Source organism: Schistocerca cancellata, chromosome 7 (genome assembly GCF_023864275.1).
Source record: "Schistocerca cancellata isolate TAMUIC-IGC-003103 chromosome 7, iqSchCanc2.1, whole genome shotgun sequence".
Lineage (NCBI taxonomy): Eukaryota > Metazoa > Arthropoda > Insecta > Orthoptera > Acrididae > Schistocerca > Schistocerca cancellata.
The window spans coordinates 413,592,941-413,616,315 of record NC_064632.1 but is presented as its reverse complement, the minus strand read 5'-3'; the positions used below and the strand labels follow the sequence as shown (position 1 = coordinate 413,616,315).

General features: G+C 43.2%; 1 protein-coding gene across 1 annotated transcript in view; it reads left to right on the top strand.

Moving 5' to 3' along the window:
• Positions 1-3,602: 3,602 nt before the first annotated feature.
• Positions 3,603-23,375, top strand: part of LOC126092315 (cadherin-23-like) — a 517,289-nt gene continuing 497,516 nt past the window's right edge. Inside the window, exon 1 of the mRNA XM_049907844.1 lies at positions 3,603-3,648. The gene's annotated coding sequence lies outside the window, so the exon portion shown is untranslated. The remainder of the gene's footprint in view (positions 3,649-23,375) is intronic.

The following is a 23,375-nucleotide window of genomic DNA, read 5'->3' as shown; positions in this document are numbered from 1 at the left end:
CAGTGCGGTTCCGGACTAAATCGCCTAAAACCGCTCGGCCACAGCGGCCGGCTAGTCCATTTCAGGAATATTACTGTCCACAAGGCATTGCCGTTTAATGACAGGACATATTGTTAAGCTTAGCAATTGCGCATCAGAGCTTGTCAGTTTGGCGTTTGTTGGATGCGGCATTGATTATCTACATCTACATCTACGTGATTACTCTGCTATTCACAATAAAGTGCCTGGCAGAGGGTTCAATGAACCACCTTCATTCTGTCTCTCTACCGTTCCACTCTCGAACGGCACGTGGGAAAAACGAGCACTTAAATTTTTCTGTGCGAGACCTGATTTCTCTTATTTTATCGTGATGATTATTTCTCCCTATGTAGGTGGGGGCCAACAGAATGTTTTCGCGAGGAGAAAACAGGTGATTGAAATTTCATGAGAAGATCCGTTCGCAACGGATTGAAATTTCATGAGAAGATCCCGTCGCAACGTAAAACGCCTTTGTTTTAATGATTGCCACTCCAATTCACGCATCATGTCTGTGATACTATCTCCCGTATTTCGCGTTAATACAAAAACGAGCTGCTCTTCTTTGTACTTTTTCGATGTCATCCGTGAGTCCCACCTAAAGCGGATCCCACACCGCACAGCAACACCCCAGAATAGGGCGGACAAGCGTAGTGTAAGCAGTCTTTTTGGTAGACCTGTTACACCTTCTAAGTGTTCTGCCAATGAATCGCAGTCTTTGGTTTGCTCTACCCACAATATTATCTATGTGATCTTTCCAATTTACGTTATTTGTAATTGTAATCCCTAAGCATTCGGTTGAATTTACAGCCCTCGGATTTGTGTGACCTATCGCGTAATCGAAATTTAGCTGATTTCTTTTAGGGCTCATATGAATAACTTCATCCTTTTCTTTATTCAGGGTCAATTACCACTTTTCGCACCATACGGATATCTTATCTAAATCATTTTGCAAGTCGTTTTGATCATCTGATGACTTTACAAGACGGTAAATGACAGCATCATCTGCAAACAATTTAAGACGGCTACTCAGATTGTCTCCCATGTCGTTACTTGAAGCCCTATAACACTTCCTTGGGGATCGCCGGATATTGCTTCTGTTTTACTTGATGACTTTCCGTCTATTACTACGAACTGTGACCTTTCTGACAGGAAATCACGAATCCAGTCGCACAACTGAGGCGATACTCCGTAGGCACGCAGTTTGGTTAGAAGACGCTTGTGAGAAACGGTGTTGAAAGCCTTCTGGAAATCCAAAAATATGGAATCAATTTGACATCCCCTGTCGATAGCACTTATTACTTCATGAGTATAAAGAGCTAGTTGTGTTTCACGAGAACGATATTTTCTGAATCCGTGCTGACTATGTGTCAATAAATCGTTTTCTTCGAGGTACTTCAAAACGTTCGAATACAGTATATGTTCTAAGACCCTACTGCAAATCGACGTTAGTGATATAGGCCTGTAATTCAGCGGATTACTCCTACTTCCCTTTCGGATATTGGTGCGACTTGAGCAATTTTCCAGTCTTTAGGTACGGATCTTTCTGTGGGCGAGTGGTTGTATACAGGGTGTTACAAAAACGTACGGCCAAACTTTCAGGAAACATTCCTCACACACAAATAAAGAAAAGATGTTATGTGGACATGTGTCCGGAAACGGTTAATTTCCATGTTAGAGCTCATTTTAGTTTCGTCAGTATGTACTGTACTTTCTCGATTCACAGCCAGTTGGCCCAATTGAAGGAAGGTAATGTTGACTTCGGTGCTTGTGTTGACATGCGACTCATTGCTCTACAGTACTAGCATCAAGCACATCAGTACGTAACATCAACAGGTTAGTGTTCATCACGAACGTGGTTTTGCAGTCAGTGCGATGTTTACAAATGCGGAGTTGGCAGATGCCCATTTGATGTATGGATTAGCACGGGTCAATAGCCGTGTCGCGGTACGTTTGTATCGAGACAGATTTCCAGAACGAAGGTTCGAAGCAATTGATCGGCGTCTTAGGGAGCACGGAACATTTCAGCCTACGACTCGCGACTGGGGAAGACCTAGAACGACGAGGACACCTGCAATGGACGAGGCAATTCTTCGTGCAGTTGACGATAACCCTAATGTCAGCGTCAGAGAAGTTGCTGCTGTACAAGGTAACGTTGACCACGTCACTGTATGGAGAGTGCTACGGGAGAACCAGCTGTTTCCGTACCATGTGCAGCGTGTGCAGGCACTATCAGCAGCTGATTGGCCTCGACGGGTACACTTCTGCGAATGGTTCATCCAACAATGCGTCAATCCTCATTTCATTGCAGATGTTCTCTTTACGGATGAGGCTTCATTCCAACGTGATCAAATTGTAAATTTACACAGTCAACATGTGTGAGCTGACGAGAATCCGCACGCAATTGTGCAATCACGTCATCAACACAGATTTTCTGTGAACGTTTGGGCGGGCATTGTTGGTGATGTCTTGATTGGGCCCCATGTTCTTCCACCTACGCTCAATGGAGCACGTTATCATGATTTCATACGGGATACTCTACCTGTGCTGCTAGAACATGTGCCTTTACAAGTACGACACAACGTGTGGTTCATGCACGATGGAGCTCCAGCACATTTCAGTCGAAGTGTTCGTACGCTTCTCAACAACAGATTCGGTGACCGATGGATTGGTAGATGCGAACCAATTCCATGGCCTCCACACTCTCCTGACCTCAACCCTCTTGACTTTCATTTATAGGGGCATTTGAAAGCTCTTGTCTACGCAACCCCAGTACCAAATGTAGAGACTCTTCGTGCTCGTATTGTGGACGGCTGTGGTACAATACGCCATTCTCCTGGGCTGCATCAGCGCATCAAGGGATTCCATGCGACGGAGGGTGGATGTATGTATCCTCGCTAACGGAGGACATTTTGAACATTTCCTGTAACAAAGTGTCTGAAGTCACGCAGATACGTTCTGTTGCTGTGTGTTTCCATTCCATGATTAATGTGATTTCAAGAGAAGTAATATAATGATCTCTAACACGGAAAGTAAGCGTTTCCGGACACATGTCCACATAACATATTTTCTTTCTTTGTGTGTGAGGAATGTTTCCTGAAAGTTTGGCCGTACCTTTTTGTAACACCCTGTATAATTGCTAAATATGGAGATGTTTTATGAGGATACTCTGAGAGGAACCTGACTGGTATACAATGTGGACCGGAGGCCTTGCCTTTATTAAGTGATTTAAGCTGCTTTGTTACACCGAGCATATCTACTTCTATGTTACTCATCTTGGCAGCTGTTCTTGATTGGAATGTATTATGTTTGAATTTTAACAGCCACAACACAAACTGCCATAGCGAATGTCAGGGAAACCGCACGTGCCAACGTAGAGGTTCAGAGGAGCCGCAGTGGCGTGGCGTACGCCGCCAGTGAGGTGGAGGTGGCGTGATAACGATCGACAAGTGGCCGCAATGCCGGCTGATGCAGCTGGGGCCTTATCTGCCCTGCGCTGGCTGGCCTTATCTGGCTTCGCAGCGCGCCACGGCGCGAGCCGCCAAACCCGCATCCGGTCCCTGGCCACAAGGCGACCGACGTAGAGGCAGGATAACTTCTCCGCTGACGACACGACTGCGCGGACCACTCGAGGTGAGTGCTCTTCCACATACTATCTGCCTTTCGTCCAGAGGACATTCTTTCGATGCCTACTCTCCACACAGCTGAACGGCGTGGAGGGGCATAATCAGGGCCGGCTCGAGAACATTTTGCGTAAACAGGAGACACTCCTCCTCCTCCCCCCCCCCCCCCTTACCATCACCCTTCAGATATTAACCTGCGTTTGCATGTTGCCTCTTACTCATGCCACAAATACAATAACACCCCTCTGTATGAGGGACCTGATTTCCACACTGCCGACAGCACCAGTTCAATTTCACACACCCGTCATGTCGTCAGACGTTTATACACTACCGATTTCTCATACACAAACAGCAGTTGACCGGCGTTGCTTGGTGAAACGTTGTTGTGATGCCTCGTGTAAGGAGGAGAAATGCATAAATTCACGTTTCCGACTTTGATAAAGGTCGGATTGTAGCCTGTCGCGATTCCGGTTTATCGTATCGCGACATTGCTGCTCGCGTTAGTCGAGATCCAATGACTGTTAGCAGAATATGGAATCAGTGGGTTCAGGGGGGTAATACGGAACGCCGTGCTGGATCCCAACGGCCTCGTATCACTAGCAGTCGAGATGACAGGCATCGTATCCGCATGGCTGTAACGGAGCGTGCAGCCACGTCTCGTCCCTGAGTCAATAGATGGGGACGTTTGCAAGACAACAACCATCTGCACGAACAGTTCGACGACGTTTTCAGCTGCATGGACTATCAGCTCGGAGACCATGGCTGCGGTTACCCTTGACACTGCATCACAGGGCCCGCATCTCGTGGTCGTGCGGTAGCGTTCTCGCTTCCCACGCCCGGGTTCCCGGGTTCGATTCCCGGCGGGGTCAGGGATTTTCTCTGCCTCGTGATGGCTGGGTGTTGTGTGCTGTCCTTACGTTCGTTAGGTTTAAGTAGTTCTAAGTTCTAGGGGACTGATAGCCATAGATGTTAAGTCCCATAGTGCTCAGAGCCATTTGAACCATTTTTTTGCATCACAGGCAAGAGCGCCTGCGATGGTGTACTCAGCGGCGAACCTGGGTGCACAAATGGCAAAACGTCATTTTTTGGATGAATCCAGGTTCTGTTTACAGCATCATGATGTTCGCATCCGTGTTTGGCGACATCGCGGTGAACGCACATTGGAAGCGTGTATTCGTCATCGCCATACTGACCTATCACCCGGCGTGTTGGTATGGGATGCCATTGGTTACGCGTCTCGGCCACCTCTTGTGCGCATTGACGGCACTTTGAACAGTGGACGTTCATTTCAGATGTGTTACGACACATGGGTGTACCCTTCATTCGATCCCTGCGAAACCCTACATTTCAGCAGGATAATGCACGACCACATGTTGCAGGTCCTGTACGGGCCTTTCTGGATACAGAAAATGTTCGACTGCTGCCCTGGCCAACACATTCTCCAGATCTCTCACCAATTGAAAACGTCTGGTCAATGGTGGCCGAGCAACTGGCTCGTCACAATACGCCAGTCAGTACTCTTGATGAACTGTGGTACCCTGTTAAAGCTGCATGGGCAGCTGTACCTGTACACGCCATCCAAGCTCTGTTTGACTCAATGCCCAGGCGTATCAAGGCCGTTATTACGGCCAGAGGTGGTTGTTCTGGGTACTGATTTCTCAGGATCTATGCACCCAAATCGCGTGAAAATGTAATCACATGTCAGTTCTAGTATAATATATTTGTCCAATGAATACCCGTTTATCATCTGCATTTCTTCTTCGTGTAGCAATTTTAATGGCCGGTAGTGTATTTGCGCCACGCTGTGAACCACACGAGATTTATTACACACTAGTTGAGCACCCGTCGTTGCCTGGTTATGTATACAGGGCGTCCCAAAAGCAACACAAACTTCAGGGACACATTCCTTATACAGAAAAAAGTAAAACGTCTAGTAAACGTGGGCTCTAAAATGTATACCTAAGAGGTATGAGTACTTGTTCAGCTTAGACACCATGAAACAGATCTCTTCTACTGCAAGGTCCATATTTTGGGAGGAGAAGGTATCGACCAAAACAAGAAAAAAAATGTCTGGTAAACATGGGGTGCAAAATGCATACTTTAAGACCTGTGAGCGGTTGCTCATCTTCGCAAGTGTGAAGCACACCTCTTGTATTGAACAATTGCTCATAGCTCTCTAGGTAATCATTTTAGAACCCATGTTTACTTGATTTTGTTTCCTTGTTTTGGTCTATACTATCTTTTTCTACAATATTAAAATCAAATAGATTTCAGTAGAAGAGTAGTAGAAGTGTTTCATAGTGTCGAAGATGAACAAATCACTTAAGGTACGCGCTTTAGAGCCATCGTTTACAGACAGTTTTTTCTTGTTTTGATGTAAGGGGCCTGTCACTGAAGTATGTCGTTGTTTTTTTGGGACACCCTGCATATTCCAGTCTACTACTAGCCCATCTCCTTCTTCTCTCTCTCTCAGTCCATATACCCCCCCCCCCCTGTCCATCTGATACTCGACCCTCGCTCTGTCCATGTGCTCCTGCCCCTCTGTCCATCTCCCTCTATCCCTTCTCTCGGTACTTTTCCCACTCCCCCTCTCCCTGTCCACCTCTTCTATCATATCTATGCCCATCTCTCCTCCACCCTCTTTGTCTGTCCATCTCTTCCTGCTCCCTTCTCTCTACACGTTATCACTAATAGGAGGCTGGTAGTTCTTAACCCTACAGTATTTCTTTCCAAATTGTAGCTACTATGAGCACCAAATAAATATGGAGGAAATTTTTCCGGGGACCTAGTACGAGCTTCGTAACTGTAGTTTTGCCCACGTACGCACACTTAAAGATAAAACAATGCCCCTTCCTCTGTTATTAAATGATTGGTTTCTTGTTTTTATAGATAATCTGATGATCCCAGAAAAGGATGAAACGCGTCGTTGACATTAAATAATTTCTCAACCAGGACTATTTTTACCCTGAAATACATTTTGAACTGGTTACAGCACCACCCTGGAATAATTTTTACAAATATATTTCACACGAATTTCGTCCCGCAGTTTCATTTTCATGCAGCTCGATGTTAACGAGGTTGCATCTCCTGAACTATGTGTCGTACGATGATATAATTTTGCTGGTACATTGAGTGGTATAAGTGAATGCTCTCTGCAAAAATGTAACGAATATTCTTAGTAACACAGAAGTAATAAACTAGAACGTCATGCTTTATGCGGCAGTTTTACAGCATGAATAGCAAAAGTATAGTAAGCGATGAACTTTTTTTTCTTTCATCATTTTGTGGGAGTTGTCTGCTGGAAAAAGACGAACGTTTGAAATTATGTATAAAGTTTGCTGCAAGTTAGTAAGTGCTCTCATTCTCAAATACTGGATGACTAAATAAAGGGTATTCACGCTTTTTCACCCTCACCCCCACGCCCACCCATTTGATAGGAAGGCGATTATTTCTAGACAGTACGTTATATGTGTACAATGTTTGGCTGAAATCGGTCCAGTTGTCTAGGAGGAGATTTGAAACATACATACATACATACATCATACAACGTTACATACACACATAATACGTATATCCATTTGTATAATACGTATCGATTTATCGATAAACATCAGACTAAAAATGTTGTTATTATATGTATAGAGTGGCTCATAATTAATAGCGAAAACTGGCACAGATGAAGGAATACTATAGCAGAAGCAAAAATATTCTATAAGACGTGGATCCGCAAGCAAACCGTTTCCGGGACAACCGCTAATGTGTGGTTAGGGATTCGCCACTGACTTCTGTATGAAATATTGTTCTAGTTAGCACAAATGTGTTTCAAATATTAACTTCTCGGTAAAGTTCACTTCTAATTTGCCTCATCCTTCAACCATTGGCTACCATGGTACATAGCCAGAGGCACAATTTGCGAGTGAAGTTAGGCGTCTAACGCACCGATATGGTCCCAGGTGGGTAGGTTGGCCTTCTAGCTCACCTAACCTCACGTGATTTTTGTTTATAGGCCATCTCAAAAGTGAAGTGCACAAGCACTCCCACTGATATGGCTGAAGAAGTGAAGCAGCGGACTGTACAGTTTTGTCAAGATTTACGAGACAATCTGCTGGTGTCTGAAGGAATTCGTAACGCACTGGAGAGACGGTTGCAGTACTGCCTCAAAATGTGTGGACGACACCCACTTTAACAGGGATAACGTGCTTAAGTAGAACTGAATTTTTGATTATAGTAGGCCTTGGCTGAACTTTGAGTCCAGTTAGATGGGACCTTAACAGAAAAGTTTGTATTTGAAATATGTCAGTGTCGGTTATTAATCGCGCACCATAAAGTATCTCGTAGGCGGCTCGTTTTGTGGACTCATCTTTTTTCTGCAGGATGATTCAGAATTAATAATACACAATTATGGGTGTTGTAAAGGGGACTCAGCACAGCAGCATCTGGTAACAAGAATGTCCAGAAATGCGCGGTTTGGAAGAAAAACGACTTTGAAAGGTATGCTGCACGTGTATCAACCAAGCCGTACCTGTGCGAACTACATCAATTTCTCGATGTGGCGACGACGAGTTTCTTTGAATGAAATTTATCTGCGAACAGCGTTCACACACACACGGTCCAGAAGTCCTGGAGTGTCCTGAACGACCTCCGCTGCAGCCGTTACATAGACAAGAAGATCGTCCTGTGATTCCACAGGAGTCTCGTAAACAGTGTGCTTCAAGTAGCCCCAAAGGAAAAAGTCCAGAGGTGCTGAACGAGGTGACAGTGCTAGCCAACGAATCAGTCCACTGCGACCTGTCCACCTCTCCCCGAACGTCTGTTAAAGGTGCTCAACAACACTGTGTGCAAAGCGGACTGGTGCACCATTGTGGTAGAACCACATCGTCAGATGGATGTGCAACGGCACACTCTCCAAATGCTGCACCAGTACGTCTTGCAGGGAGAGCAACTAGCTGTGACCCGGTGGACGAGGCGTAGAGTATACAGGCCAATCAGGCAACGATGGATAGTAACAGCTCACAAATTAATACAGAAGCGAAGTTGAAATCCATGGGGATGTGTGCCACGATGGTTTCCGGCACCCAAATGTGGATGTTACGATGGCTGAGCAGACCTTAATAGTGAAATGCTCTTCGTCTGTGAAAAAAATTATGGGGAAGTCTGGAACTTCTACACAACGGTGTAGGAACCATGCGCAGTACCTGACATGTGGCGCAAAATCAGCTGGGCTGGACGTGGTACGGGAAAGATGCTGTTCATGGAGAACTCACCAGACGCTGTTTCGGGTTACATTCACGGAACGTGAGATGTTGCTGGTATCCGTCGACGAGGTTTGGTCGACCAATTGGAGGACTACCTCTTCCAGGTCATCAGCGCAGCGCGACCGGCCACAACTACAATTTTTTAGAAAAGTTTCTTGAAGCAACTGATGTATTTCAGTCGAAGCAGGAGATCAAAATACCTCGCTTCTGACAACTAGTTTTATTTAATAGATGGTTTCTAATTGCTAGTTATTAATTAAACATGGATAAAGACTCATCAATAACTTTCCTCAATAAACCCATAATAATAGAAAAACTACCCAACAAAATGCGAAACAAAAACCGCAGCTCCACTTAACAGCCATCCGCACAACATGCACTCCAAACCAAATCAGTGTACCACAGAAGCCAAACCTAAGTATGCTGCTCTCCCAAACATAGGCCCACTATCATACCAAATAGCAAACTTATTAAAAAGCAAAATATCACAATCAGATTTTCCACGCCGGCCGCGGTGGCCTAGTGGTTCTAGGCGCGCAGTCCGGAACCGCGGCACTGCTACGGTCGCAGGTTCGAATCCTGCCACGGGCATGGATGTGTGTGATGTCCTTAGGTTAGTTAGGTTTAATTAGTTCTAAGTTCTAGGCGACTGATGACCTCAGAAGTTAAGTCGCATAGTGCTCAGAGCCATTTGAACCATTTTTTGAGATTTTCCACAAATAATAAATTACAACAAAAAGTACTCCATGATGTAAATACCTCCAAGACCCCTACGGTAAATCAGGAATATACGAACTCAGAGGCGATACATGCCCAAAATTCTACATTTGACAGAGAGGCAGAAGTTTTGAAGTTAGACACAAAGAACACATTGATGCTTTAAGGCTTGGCAACTTGAACAGCTCTACATTTGCAGCCCATATTGCTGAAGAAAACCATTCAGTGAGAAACATTGAGAAGAACTTAAAAATTTTACATCTAGCAGAAAAAGGAGCCACTATGAATATATTAGAAGAAATAGAAGTACACTTACACAAAAACAGCACCCCAGACTATATCCTTAATGAGCAAACCGAGTTAGCTAACACCCCTTTCCTGATAAATTTCCAATAATTATTTTCCACCCTCCAAAGCAAATAATATTCCTACACCTATCCGCAGACCAAGTAGCACATTTATATGTAACTATAATTCTCATGATGCTAAATGTAAATAAATAATGTACGGTCTTACCTATACAGTACTCACAAAACAACTCTATCTTTGAAATGGAACATCTTTACAATCAATGTAACAGTATTCGCTCTATAACTGTGTTGGTTAGAAAGAGGCCAGTTGAAGGTCTGCAGCCAACCTGTCTTCGTGCTAGGCACACTGGATCAACACCTGGAGTTATGGTCTGGGGTGCCATTTCGTAAGACAGCAGGAGTATTCTCGTCGTTATCCCAGACACACTGTCTGCAATTTTGTACGTCAATCTAGTGATTTGATCTGTTGTGGTGACATTCATGAACAGCTTTACCTGGGGGTGTTTGCCAACAGGATAACACTAGCCCACATACCGCTGTTGTAACCCAATATGCTCTACAGAGTGTCCACATGTTATCTTGGCCTGCTCGATCACCAGATCTGTCTCCAGTCGAGCACATGCGGGATATCATCGTACGACAACTCCAGCGTCGTTCACAAACAGCACTAACCGTCCCTGTATTAACCGACCAAGTGCAACAGGTATGGAATTCCAACCCTCAAACTGTTCAATACAATGCATGCAAATATACATGCTAGCATTCAACATTCTGGTGCCTACACTGCTAGTAATGCAGTGGTTTATCTCTCATGTACATTAATTAACCTGTGATCTTGCATCGTAAATCACATAGGTATGTTCCCTAGACAGATGTACCTCCGAAATATCATTACACTACATAAATTATTTTTGGGTGTTGCGTTTTTTTTATTTCAGTGTATTATGCGATATGCTGAATCTGTCTGTTGTAGTCTCCAGCTTCTCTCATATCCAGACAAATTAACTACCACAGGGCTACCCGGTTGCTCCAAATATAAATTTTCACAAAGGTTGTAAATGATCTTTAGAAAGCCTCTTTCTGACAAAGAATTGCCACCGTCTTTCCTAGTGAATTTCGTGCTAACTATGTCCATTGTTATTCTAGAGTGAGTTTTCTTTTCTTTTTTTTTTTTTTTTTTTTTTTTAAGTAGCCTCCGGAATTTTGGCATTAAACGGGCGAGTGCACCACATTTACTCCTTATTGGCTCCGTGTGTAGAACAGCATACAGAAAGTGTACAGCCTTATTATGTCTTTTCTGTATTGAATGGAAATCAGATGAGCTAAAATCACTGCTGAAGGTGAAGGATCTGAGCGTACGTAATTTTGTTTGAAAGGTCTATTCTAATGATGAAACGCATATGATGCCATGTACCACTGAGTTCAAACCTTCATGTTTGTCTCACAGGTGTGCTGGATGCGTACAGGGATTGTAATATTAAAGGTTGTAGTATTTCTGTGAACGCTGATAGAGTTGATTTGTACTAATGTCTCTACTAAGGTCCACGAAATTTATAGAAAAGCCTCTTTACAAAATCATGGTTTTGTTACGTATAGAAGTTCATAAAGAATGTTTTTAACTGCTGTGTTTTACCATCATACAAGCATAGCACATCATCCTTATAGGAAATACAGTTCTCGATTTTGCAGCAGCGAGGTTCTTTATGTACGAATTCTTGTTCAGAATTCTCCATGAAACTTGGATATTGAGAGACTAAGTGCGTAACTTATAGCTAGGCCATATGAGTTCAGGTAATGTTCAGGAGCTAGAAATATTTACTTTACACGTTTGAATAACAGAAATAATTTGTTTCTTAACTTGGTATTTGAAATTAACTACATCATACAGCCATCCTTTCAACACAACTCGTCTTTAAAATGATCACTACCCAACGCAAACTAGAATATATAATACACAAAGAGCTATCAAAAAATCTCTCCACAGTTCACATTTGTTCTTCACACATTTGTAGTAATATACGTAATTACGGTTTTACTAACAAGGGAACCTCCCCATCGCACCCCCCTCAGATTTAGTTATAAGTTGGCACAGTGGATAAGCCTTGAAAAACTGAACATAGGTCAAGTGAGAAAACAGGAAGAAATTGTGTGGAACTATGAAAAAAAATAAGCAAAATATACAAACTGAGTAGTCCATGCGCAAGATATGCAACATCAAGGATAATGTGAGCTCAGGAGCGTCGTGGTCCCGTGGTTAGCGTGAGAAACTGCGGCACCAGAGGACCTTGGTTCAAGTCTTCTCTCGACTGAAAAATTTACCTTCTTTATTTTTGCAAGGTTATGATCTGTCCGTTCGTTCATTGACATCTCTGTTCACTGTAATAAGTTTAGTGTCTGTGTTTTGCGACGGCACCGCAAAACCGTGCGATTAGTAGACGAAAGGACGTGCCTCTCCAATGGGAATGAAAACATTTGATCGCAAGGTCATAGGTCAACCGATTCATGAAAACACGTCTGATATATTCTATACGATACTGGTCACGGCATGTGCGAATGGGTAAAAAGATTCTTCTGCCTTGCCCGATTTAGGTTTTCTTGTGGATGTGATAATCACTCCCAAAAATGTGATGAAAACATAATAGTTTGTCATATAAACTGCAACAAATCAAAGCAACAGTTTCACAGTCGCACAGTTTTCCCTGCGCTCTGTCAAAACATATGTTTTTAACGTTTTCATACAATGTCCCCATACTACGGCGCACTTACCTCGCATCGGACGGACGGACGGACAGATAATAGTTATCTGAAAATAAAAAAAATTAACTTTTCAATCGAGGGAAGGCTTGAACCAATGACCTCTCGTTCCACAGCTGCTCACGCTGACCACGGGACCACGCCGCTTCTCAACTCACATTCTCCTTTATGTTGCATATCTTGCGCATGGACTACTCAGTTTGTATATTTTGCTTATTTTTTTCATAGTTCCACACAACTTCTTCCTGTTTTCTCGATTGATCTGTGTTCAGTTTTTCAAGGCCTATCCTCCACTGTGCCAACTTATAACTAAATCTGAGGGGGGTGCGATGGGGAGGTTCCCTTGTAAGGTGGACAGCGTATCGAGTTGACAAAAAAACAGCTATAAGCTAAGTTACCAAGCCACGATGAATTTGTTTAATGTCTTGGGTAAGTGAACTCAGTTTACAAATAATAAACTGCCGATTTCTTCAGTTGACGGGTAAGTTCGCTCCTATATTTTCATATTTAGGGCAGGCCGATAATATGTGGTTTATGTATCGAACAGATTCACCTTCGTAATAGCATTAGAGACTGTTCACAACATTATTTCTAAGAAGCGATTTGATAAATTGCCATCATTGAATCAAATACTTGTGGTCGATGCACAAAAGTTAGTCACGTCTGATTCCGAGAACACATGCGAAATTCTTTACCAACGTAGATGAAAAGCCTAAAATGAAGTTGGAATTGTTTTCTTTACTAGGTATAGCTTCAGTTATTTCGTGCAGAACGGATGGAACCAGCCATTTGCTCTGTAGCAACCTCGTAAGTGTCGTGTCAGCACCATGATAGTTTTGACCACAACTGTTAGTTACAATTTCAAGAGCGCATCTTTCACCATCTTTGTTTACATACTCAATTAACAACGTGATCCGGTAAGAAATCAAACCAGACATTCTTCTTACTGTTCATTTTACAAATTTCCGTTCTGGCTAAATTTGTCATTCTCAAAGAAAACGAAAACACTTTTTTTATTCTTCTTACAACCACATTGTAGCGTTGATTCACAGTGCCTTAAGGACTTTTTTTTAAATAACTGTAAAAAAATACTCGACTTAATTAATAAATTACAACCTGCTCAAGAAAGACAGCTGAGACTACGCTCTGGTTATGACCTTGAAAGAAATTCAGCCATCAGCTGTCATTCAGTTTGAGTTCACTCAGAAATATTGCTGCAGTCCTTTCGCACGAACCAGTCAAGTCACTAAAGAGGTCTTAAAATGAACTTGAAAAAGGAAACGCAACTGAACTGACGTAAATGCCAGAATGGTGTTAACAAGACACGTACTGTTCTACACTCCTGGAAATTGAAATAAGAACACCGTGAATTCATTGTCCCAGGAAGGGGAAACTTTATTGACACATTCCTGGGGTCAGATACATCACATGATCACACTGACAGAACCACAGGCACATAGACACAGGCAACAGAGCATGCACAATGTCGGCACTAGTACAGTGTATATCCACCTTTCGCAGCAATGCAGGCTGCTATTCTCCCATGGAGACGATCGTAGAGATGCTGGATGTAGTCCTGTGGAACGGCTTGCCATGCCATTTCCACCTGGCGCCTCAGTTGGACCAGCGTTCGTGCTGGACGTGCAGACCGCGTGAGACGACGCTTCATCCAGTCCCAAACATGCTCAATGGGGGACAGATCCGGAGATCCTGCTGGCCAGGGTAGTTGACTTACACCTTCTAGAGCACGTTGGGTGGCACGGGATACATGCGGACGTGCATTGTCCTGTTGGAACAGCAAGTTCCCTTGCCAGTCTGGGAATGGTAGAACGATGGGTTCGATGACGGTTTGGATGTACCGTGCACTATTCAGTGTCCCTTCGACGATCACCAGTGGTCTACGGCCAGTGTAGGAGATCGCTCCCCACACCATGATGCCGGGTGTTGGCCCTGTGTGCCTCGGTCGCATGCAGTCCTGATTGTGGCGCTCACCTGCACGGCGCCAAACACGCATACGACCATCATTGGCACCAAGGCAGAAGCGACTCTCATCGCTGAAGACGACACGTCTCCATTCGTCCCTCCATTCACGCCTGTCGCGACACCACTGGAGGCGGGCTGCACGATGTTGGGGCGTGAGCGGAAGACGGCCTAACGGAGTGCGGGACCGTAGCCCAGCTTCATGGAGACGGTTGCGAATGGTCCTCGCCGATACCCCAGGAGCAACAGTGTCCCTAATTTGCTGGCAAGTGGCGGTGCGATCCCCTACGGCACTACGTAGGATCCTACGGTCTTGGCGTGCATCCGTGCGTCGCTGCGGTCCGGTCCCAGGTCGACGGGCACGTGCACCTTCCGCCGACCACTGGCGACAACATCGATGTACTGTGGAGACCTCACGCCCCACGTGTTGAGCAATTCGGCGGTACGTCCACCCGGCCTCCCGCATGCCCACTATACGCCCTCGCTCGAAGTCCGTCAACTGCACATACGGTTCACGTCGACGCAGTCGCGGCATGCTACCAGTGTTAAAGACTGCGATGGAGCTCCGTATGCCACGGCAAACTGGCTGACACTGACGGCGGCGGTGCACAAATGCTGCGCAGCTAGCGCCATTCGACGGCCAACACCGCGGTTCCTGGTGTGTCCGCTGTGCCGTGCGTGTGATCATTGCTTGTACAGCCCTCTCGCAGTGTCCGGTGCAAGTATGGTGGGGCTGACACACCGGTGTCAATGTGTTCTTTTTTCCATTTCCAGGAGTTTATTATCTTCCTCAAAGAAAAAAAAATGATTCAAATGGCTTTGAGCACTATGGGACCATCTGAGGTCATCAGTCCCCTATAACTTAGAACTACTTAAACCTAACTAACCTAAGGACATCACACACATCCATGCCCGGGGCAGGATTCGAACCTGCGACCGTAGCAGCAGGGTGGTTCCAGACTGTAGCGCCTAGAACCGCTCGGCCACTCCGGCCGGCTATCTTCCTCAAAGGCGTCAAATGCTAATGATGGTGAACAAGTGGAAACTATAGAAATGGTCAACTCTAGTTCATCAGTTCATGGCTATTCTTCTCTAAAATGCCAGTAAGTCTTGTTTCTAGATGTTGATCGATATCTCAGGGAGGCTTTTAAATGTATATTTTCAACTAGCGTGGTCAATCAAACTGGGAAGCTTATAACGTAGGTAACTAGAAGGGATAAATGCGTTCTAAGAAGAATCAAAAGCGCGTTTTCGCTGTCTTTGAGGATGACAAATTCAGCCAAAACGAAAGTATGTACAGTGGCTAGTAAGAAGAATATCTGGCTTCATTACTTACTGGATTACGTTGTAAATTGATTATACAAACCAGTTTTACATGTTAACAGAATGGAGTCTTTTAAGAATTCCCTAAAACTTTTTATAAAAATGTACTGTTTTAAGATAACTACGGTTTCTGATTTGGGTTATTCTTTGTATATAAATAACGCTTTTTTGAAAGCTCTTTTTCAAGTTAGCACATTAATAATTACTTGGCATTGTATATTCATGCCTTTGCTTTGCACAAAACGATTCCAGCTTGTAGCACCACAGTGCCATCTGGTGGGCTTATGGAACAGTTGCTGTGTTTACTCTGCATCTCACTAGTCAGTCAGTAGTCAGTTGTTGAGCATGAGCACTTGTATTCTGCGTATTAGTCTTGTGTTTGTACATATTGTTTACTTTAAATCTGACATGCCGATATTCAGTGGCTTTCATAATTTTCACACGCATAGTCTTCATGTGGCGAAATACATAGCACAGATGGAGGAGATCAGGTGAATTTGGAGAGCATAAAGTATGTTACTTTACCAACAGGACAGTTAATTTTGTACATTATTATATTTGGCTTGTATACTTATTACCCTGTCATCTTGGTTTTATCTATTGGAGATCCGAAGATGATAACGCAGTCTTACCGAAACCAGTTGTCGAAATAAATGCTTTACTTGCGATCTTGGCTTTTTGAAGTTTTCTTCTGACTTTTAGTACTTCAAAACACGTTTTTAATATTATCCAGAAGATCTCCAAAATAATGAAAACCTTCCCTAGTACATATCAGTTACTTTTTCTAATGAACAGAAACGAAGAATGTGTGTGAGAATATTTAGAATATTAAGTATGTACAAGAATGCACAAATTCGATGCAGATTCCTGAAGACACGTTTAAGTATCTATAACTTCCAGAATACTCAAAACCGCTGCTGTTCGGTAGTTAACTTCTCTGCGGAAATACTAAAGGACATTCAGTATACTTTACTTTGTTTGATCAAAAGTTAATGCTGTCACAAATTGGTTGAAAGCCTGTTAGGATACATTTTTCCTCAACCTTGACATCGTGCTGCACAAAGATGGCGAACGACGCGCTCTTGAAATTGTAACTAACAGCTGTAGTCAAAACTAATGTGGAGCTGACACGACACTTTAAGAGACCGCTACTGAAAGCATTGCAAAACCAGGAGTTTTTGGATCACGAGATGGTGTTTTGCACAGCTCAATTTCATTCTGTGTAAAATTTAACTCTAACTGTTGACAGTAAGTCGGAAATTATTTCTAAAATTTGTCTACTTGGTGTGGAATGACCCGATTACCTGGGACAGCGAAAATTACACCTTGTTGCGAAGTGTAGGTTGTAAACCATGTGCCTTTCTGGTGTTAGTAGTCTCTGCAGTTTTCAGTCTAATTGTTTCTGACGTTTAGTCATATAGCCTGCATCAAACGATGACATACATGCATTCATCATGAAAATCGGGCATCATCCTGCATCCACAACACTAACATAACTTTCTCGTTGATATATTAGATATTTGTACCGTTTTTTCTGTTCAAAAATGGCTCTGAGCACTATGGGACAACTTGTGAGGTCATCAGTCCCCTAGAACTCAGGACTACTTAAACCTAACTAATCTAAGGACATCAGACACATCCATGCCCGAGGCAGGATTCGAACCTGCGACCGTAGCGATCGCGCGGTTCCAGACTGTAGCGCCTAGAACCGCTCGGCCACTCCGGCCGGCCGTTTTACTGTAATAGTCGTCATAGGGTTATGAACTTATCGAGGCTTGAAAATTAAATACATTAACAAACATTCATAGCATTTTAACCTAAAATGTAACTGGCTACACTTTCTTCAAGAATTATCTTCAGCTGGTGCTTTTTCTATTATCAAGTGAGCATAAAAATTGCTTTGATTTGGAAATATTTGTACATAAATCGTAAGTATATAATATATGTGATTGCAGTCTTAGGCGTTTTATTCTGGAGATAAAATCTTTTCTGGTGATGAGAAGAGTGGTTGAGTGGTGTCATCGCTACGTTTCAGTGAGTTTCGTTCCGATCGTCTTCAGGCGAAATAGCGACAAGACGATTCCACCACTCGGCTGATCACACGAGATGTTGTCTTAAGAATAATTTCCGCGATAAAGCACTCTTCCACATCTGTTACCAGTAGTTATAGTAGCACAAACAATCCAGCAAGAGAAAAGTCAACATCTTTGAAAGTTTTAGTGTAACAATGTTGTGATTGTTAATGTCGTTAACTGGCCAATTATATAATGGTGAACACAGCCTGTTCTACATTTAGTACATCTACAGTATTAGAACGAGGTAATTGGCGAATACAAAGTATTGCTGTAGCAATATTATTTCCAAACCACTTTCACTCCGACATCAGTTTTCAGTACACAACAATCGTATCCGTACTGAAGATTTTTTTTTCAAGAGGTGGAGCCCCTTCACGTCCACACCGGCATGATGGCCAACTCCAAAAGTCTTCTGCCATCTCTGCATAAGGGTTAGTTTTCACTAAAGTGAGGTGTCGCAGGATGTGAGTACTGCGATGTTTGGATTCGTCTGGTTAAGGTTAACGACTAATACGCGCTCATCTGTAGATGGATTGGATCGAAAGTCGAACGAAGGGTAGCGGTTTGAAGGGCAGAGGAAAAAAGTGCCAAGGCAAGAGCCAAGGGAAAAAAAAACCTTTGCCGTAGTTAGGTCGGGTGGTAAGAGCAGTAGCGGATGTCTTGCTGCCTGCGACAGGTCATGCAAGGGTAAGCTTCGATTTGCTGTGGGTATGATGCTTGTCGGTACCTCTGACGTTGTGCAGTGCTCTTACTCGGCGGCTGCCGCTGGGTGCTGGTGTTGATCTCTCGGTCAGCGTCAGCAAACCTGTAACAGTTAGGTTCATCGTCGTTTTATGTCCGATAGGTCATATCACATGCACAGTGTAGGGTGATGTTGGCAAGTTGTTTGTGCGTCAGTGGGCGAGCTCGTCGGCTTCCTTGCTGTAGACTGTTGGTCGGCTTTAATAGCAGCTGGTATTTCCCATCAACGTTGCTGATATGCAAGGGCTTGCCGACGTTAGTTGCGTGTTGTGTGTTAGCTTGCCATAGGTGGTTATGCCCTAGCTAGCAGTTTCTTTGGCCGCTTATGCTTCCATCAATGGCTGTGATCATAGTTTCCCAGAGCAAGGATGAAAGGATTGTTCGAGTGTTCCGTCTCACAGTTGATTTATGAGACAGCATGCATTCGGCAAGTTACTCCTGCGGTGAGCTCCAAAACCTCAGTGTTGCTCACGTTTCATTCGGTAAATGCTAATGTTTACAGTAAGGCAATGGAACTAAAAGGCTTCAAGGGATAACTATTAACAAATTCAACCAGTTTCACAGGATTTCACAATATCTTCAAATACATTCACTATTAGTTTTTGTCAGTACCTACGTTTAACGGTAGACAAAGATTAGATTACATTCCTGCGATATCGTTTCAGTTAAAAAATGAGACAGCTCTCGGAGTTTTCCTCAAGATTAAACAACCGTTTCCAGCCACGCAAAGCTGAGCGTTGCTTGGACACCATTTTTGTTTCCCCCGTGTTCTAGCTCTCTTAGTCTTGTCTACAAGGGGCAGTCAAACGAGAGCGAGGCAGATGGAAAAAAAGTAAATAAACTGTTTATTATTTCAAAAGTAATCACCATATCTGTTAATACATTTATCCTACTGTGAGACGAGACGGCAATGTCTTCATGGAAAAATGTTTGCGGTTGTCCGCGGACTCACGATTGTTTCCAAGTGTGCACCTCTCTATTCAAAGCAAATCGACAGCTACGAACGTCCCTCTTGAGGGATTCAAAAATACGAAATCGCATGGCGAAAGTTCGGGACTGTATGGAAGATGAGTACGGGCTTCTCAGCGAAACTTCGGAAGCGTAGTCGACACAACCTTGGCAATATGTGGACGGGCCCACACTATAAAGTGAAAATTGTTTATCCCAGGAAACCAAATATTCATATGTTACATTATATAATAAATTTTTTTACAACAAGATACTGTGTCTTCAAGACAGGTATTCTGCTTTTCGATTTCTCGAATGCTTGCTTGAAATAGATTGAACTGTGAGCAAACCATGACCATAATTCAGATTCTCATCGTAGAAAATTGATTGCAAAAACAAATGGCTACCAAATTCAACGAATAAAAATAATTTTAGAGCACGATATAAATTCAAAATCCTTTCAAGAGCAGGAAGCAATGCTAACCATCTTGTACTGCTGTAATCTAGCAATTCACAGTAACTGACATTTAGAACATCACAGAATTCTTTGAGCACGCTTACAGCACCACCATCAAAATGCTCGTAAATTTTACAAACGCTATTCTCGGCATCAGTTGGCAGCCTTCCAACAACTGTTTCGACACTGAAACTTCCTGGCAGATTAAAACTGTGTGCCCGACCGAGCTCGAAATCGGGACCTTTGCCTTTCGCGGGCAAGTCCTCACTTTAATCTGCCAGGAAGTTTCACATCAGCGTACACTCCGCTGCAGAGTTAAAATCTCATTCTGGAAACATCCCCTAGGCTGTGGCTAAGCCATGTCCCCGCAATATCCTTTCTTTCAGGAGTGCTAGTTCTGCAAGGTTCGCAGGAGAGCTTCTGTTAAGTTTGGAAGGTAGGAGACGAGGTACTGGCAGAAGTAAAGCTGTGAGAACGGGGCGTGAGTCGTGCTTGGGTAGAGCACTTGCCCGCGAAAGGCGAAGGTCCTAAGTTCGAGTCTCGGTCCGGCACACAGTTTTAATCTGCCAGGAAGATTCACATCGCGTACACTCCGCTGCAGAGTGAAAATCTCATTCTGTTTCGACACTGTTGTGCATGATATGTGCCACGTAACACGCACCTAAAACATAATTCCTACTAAGACTTGTTTATAATTTATCAAAAACATTTTCTCTGCCACTTCGTGTACTCCATCAAACATACTGTTCGTATTGCAAGCGGATAAGTACTCAAACTTCGATTCTAGGCAGAGATCGTGCAGAACCGACATCACATTGTTAGATACTGGATTAGAAATTTCATTTTCAGTAGAAATGAATTCCAATATTTTCTATGTAACCCCGTTTTATGAAATGAAATATTTAAATAATACTGGAAGAAACACTGTTAATTTATGATTACTGGTATCTGTGGATATACTTACAAAGTTTACATGGTCAATATCATCTTTAACAACTTGTTTACACCAATACTTTAATATGTTATTAATAATGACATCCGTTTTTGTTTGTTTAGAACTAAACTTGAAATCGTAGAGTTTTCAGACATTTGTTGCGGAGTCCATGATTATGACACATAGTATGGTATGCAGAAGTCCCTCAGCTGCAGCCAATTTAGGCGCTTTATTTCCTGGAATTTCAAAAATTACGCCAATGCTATTCACCCATTCTGTCTTGCTGCAACTAAAGCTCGCAGTTGTAATATGAATAGAGCCGACATTAACAAATGTTGCACAGCAATTACAGTGAAGTCCCAGAGTTAACCTTCAATGATAATATTATATATTTCGTTATTATAATTAATGTAGCCTTTTCAGTAGTTGCAGGGGCAACAGTCTGGATGATTGACTGACCTGGCCTTGCAACATTAACCAAAACGGCCTTGCTGTAATTTTTCCCGAGGGCATGCAGCTTTCCTGTATGGATAAATGATGATGGCGTCCTCTTGGGTAAAATATTCCAGAGGTAAAATAGTCCCCCATTCGGATCTCCGGGCGGAGACTACTCAAGAGGACGTCGTTATCAGGAGAAAGAAAACTGGCGTTCTACGGATCGGAGTGGAATGTCAGATCCCTTAACCAGGCAGGTAGATTAGAAAATTTAAAAACGGAAATGGATAGGCTAAAGTTAGATATAATGGGAATTAGTGAAGTTCGGTGGCAGGAAAAACAAGACTTTTGGTCAGGTGAATACAGGGTTATAAACACAAAATGAAATAGCGGTAATGCAGGAGTAGGTTTAATAATGAATAAAAAAATAGGAGTGCGGGTAAGCTACTACAAACAGCATAGTGAATGCATTATTGTGGCCAAGATAGAAAGGAGCCCACACCTACTACAGTAGTACAAGTTTATATGCCAACTAGCTCTGCAGATGATGAAGAAATTGAAGAAATGTATGATGAGATAAAAGAAATTATTCAGGTAGTGAAGGGAGACGAAAATTTAATAGTCATGGGTGACTGGAATTCGAGAGTAGGAAAAGGGAGAGAAGGAAACATAGTGGGTGAATATGGATTGGGGGAGAGAAATGAAAGAGGAAGCCGCCTGGTAGAGTTTTGCACAGAGCATAACTTAATCATAGCTAACACTTGGTTCAAGAATCATGAAAGAAGGTTGTATACATGGAAGAAGCCTGGAGATACTAGAAGGTATCAGATAGATTATATAATGGTAAGACAGAGATTTAGGAACCAGGTTTTAAATTGTAAGACATTTCCAGGGGCAGATGTGGACTCTGACCTCAATCTATTGGTTATGAACTGTAGATTAAAACTGAAGAAACTGCAAAAAGGTGGGAATTTAAGGAGATGTGACCTGGATAAACTGACTAAACCAGAGGTTGTAGAGAGTTTCAGGGAGAGCATAAGGGAACAATTGACAGGATTGGGGGAAAGAAATACAGTAGATGAAGAATGGGTAGCTCTGAGGGATGAAGTAGTGAAGGCAGCAGAAGATCAAGTAGGTAAAAATGACGAGGGCTAGTAGAACTCCTTGGGTAACAGAAGAAATATTGAACTTAATTGACGAAAGGAGAAAATATAAGAAGGCAGTAAATGTAGCAGGCAAAAAGGAATACAGACGTCTCAAAAATGAGATCGACAGGAAGTGCAAAATGGCTAAGCAGGGATGGCTAGAGGACAAATGTAAGGATGTAGAGGCTTATCTCACTAGGGGTAAGATAGATACTGCCTACAGGAAAATTAAAGAGACCTTTGGAGAAAAGAGAACCACTTGTATGAATATCAAGAGCTCAGATGGAAACCCAGTTCTAAGCAAAGAAGGGAAAGCAGAAAGGCGGGAGGAGTATATAGAGGGTCTATACAAGGGCGATGTACTTGAGGACAATATTATAGAAATGGAAGAGGATGTAGATGAAGATGAAATGGGAGATACGATACTGCGTGAAGAGTTTGACAGAGCACTGAAAGACCTTAGTCGAAACAAGGCCCCGGGAGTAGACAACATTCCATTAGAACTACTGACACCCTTGGGAGAGCCAGTCATGACTAAACTCTACCATATGGTGAGCAAGATGCATGAGACAGGGGAAATACCCTCAGACTTCAAGAAGAATATAATAATTCCAGTCCCAAAGAAAGCAGGTGTTGACAGATGTGAAAATTACCGAACTATC